The sequence below is a fragment of the Populus nigra genome, chromosome 2 (genome assembly GCF_951802175.1).
Source record: "Populus nigra chromosome 2, ddPopNigr1.1, whole genome shotgun sequence".
Lineage (NCBI taxonomy): Eukaryota > Viridiplantae > Streptophyta > Magnoliopsida > Malpighiales > Salicaceae > Populus > Populus nigra.
Window position 1 is genome coordinate 18,432,747 of NC_084853.1, and position 2,500 is coordinate 18,435,246.

Sequence of the window (2,500 nt, forward strand, 5' to 3'; positions counted from 1 at the left end):
TGGCCCCTGCAGCGCCTAGCCTCTCCCACGCGGGGGGCAGGCCAGAACGCGGGGGGCCAGGGCCCGAAGGCAGCCCCCCCGCGGGCGAGAGAGCAAGCCAGCAGGGGCTGTCGCCTGCCGCGGCCAGCGACGTCGGGCTGGCCCCTGCAGCGCCTAGCCTCTCCCACGCGGGGGGCAGGCCAGAACGCGGGGGGCCAGGGCCCGAAGGCAGCCCCCCCGCGGGCGAGAGAGCAAGCCAGCAGGGGCTGTCGCCTGCCGCGGCCAGCGACGTCGGGCTGGCCCCTGCAGCGCCTAGCCTCTCCCCCGCAGGGGGCAGGCCAGAACGCGGGGGGCCAGGGCCCGAAGGCAGCCCCCCCGCGGGCGAGAGAGCAAGCCAGCAGGGGCTGTCCGCGCGTCGCGCGGCGCGGCATGGCTGCGGGGGCCGCGCGCGCGCGCCCAAGCGCCCAAGGGCCCCCAAGGGCCCCAGGCCCTCAGGCCCCAGCGCCCCAGCGCCCAGCGCGGGCGGGCGCGCGCGCGCGTGTGGTCTTTGAGGGGCGCCGGCCTGGTGGCTCCCTAAAGAGCAATAAGTGTCATTGCAGCTCTGGCAGGGGGAGACACTACTAGGTCCCAGCTGTCACCCCCCCTCTAAAAAATTCATTTCTTGGTATTTTGAGCTGAAATTTTGCAGAGAGGTTGGCAAAAATCCAATCCACCTTCATTAATTTTCCCAGAATTTTTCGAGGTCGGGAAGTATTTGTTTTAATTTTCCTACCATTAGAAATCGAGTAAATCCGCAAAACTAGGAACCGGCCCGGAATGACCCCAAATTCAGTGGGCAGCCTCATAAAAATATGGCTGATTTTACTGGATTGGTTTCATGTGGAAAGCACGACGTTTTCTTGTAGGAATGCGGGAACCCCGGCAGCTCGCCTGCCGCGGCCAGCGACGTCGGGGACGCTGGCCTGCGCTGTCGAGCCCGCGAGGGCTGTCTCCGCGGCAGGCCCCCCCTGAACGGGGCACGACAGGCCACCGCGCTGGCTCGTCCAGCGTCGACAGTCCCTCGTCCAGGTTTCAGATCGCGCCAAGTCGAACCCATGACCTGCTCAAGCCATCGTGCGCTGCCGAATTCGCATCTGCGTGTAGGCTGCCATTCCACGCGGCAGCCCCTGTTTTCGTCAGCGTGCCCCCCTGACGAATTTTCCTGCCTGGCCCAGTCCAGCGTCCAGCCCCTGTTCGTCGAAAAATCTGCGCTGCTGATTTTCCACGACGAGCCTACTTTCGTCAGCGTGCCCCCCTGACGAATTTTCCTGCCTGGCCCGGCCAGTCCAGCCCCTGTTCGTCGAAAAATCTGCGCTGCCGATTTTCCACGCGGCAGCCCCTGTTTTCGTCAGCGTGCCCCCCTGACGAATTTTCCTGCCTGGCCCGGCCAGTCCAGCCCCTGTTCGTCGAAAAATCTGCGCTGCCGATTTTCCACGCGGCAGCCCCTCTTTTCGTCAGCGTGCCCCCCTGACGAATTTTCCTGCCTGGCCCGGCCGGTCCAGCATCCAGCCCCTGTTCGTCGAAAAATCTGCGCTGCCGATTTTCCACGCGGCAGCCCCTCTTTTCGTCAGCGTGCCCCCCTGACGAATTTTCCTGCCTGGCCCGGCCGGTCCAGCATCCAGCCCCTGTTCGTCGAAAAATCTGCGCTGCCGATTTTCCACGCGGCAGCCCCTGTTTTCCTCAGCGTGCCCCCCTGACGAATGTTCGTCGAAAAATCTGCGCTGCCGATTTTCCACGCGGCAGCCCCTGTTTTCCTCAGCGTGCCCCCCTGACGAATGTTCGTCGAAAAATCTGCGCTGCCGATTTTCCACGCGGCAGCCCCTCTTTTCGTCAGCGTGCCCCCCTGACGAATTTTCCTGCCTGGCCCGGCCGGTCCAGCATCCAGCCCCTGTTCGTCGAAAAATCTGCGCTGCCGATTTTCCACGCGGCAGCCCCTCTTTTCGTCAGCGTGCCCCCCTGACGAATGTTCGTCGAAAAATCTGTGCTGCCGATTTTCCACGCGGCAGCCCCTCTTTTCGTCAGCGTGCCCCCCTGACGAATTTTCCTGCCTGGCCCGGCCGGTCCAGCATCCAGCCCCTGTTCGTCGAAAAATCTGCGCTGCCGATTTTCACCGACGAGCCTACTTTCGTCAGCGTGTCCCCTTGACGAATTTCCCTGCCTGGCCTGGACAGTCCATCTTCCAGCCCATGTTCATCGAAAAATCTGCGCTGCCGATTTCCCCGACGAACCTGCAGCTGCACAAATCTGCGCTGCCGATTTCCCCCCCTGTCGGCATGGCTGCCGCTGCCCCGATGTCCAGACCAACAGTCTTTTTTGTCGACTTTGCCGATTTTGTCCGCGCTGCCGATTCCAACACTACCCCCTGCATCCAAACCAGCATTGTTTCGTCAGCTCTTCCCCTGACGATTTTAGCCCTGTAACAAACAGTAGGCCTCCAATCCCGCCAACGGGAGCCAAGTTGATAGGGAAGAGAATTGAATGA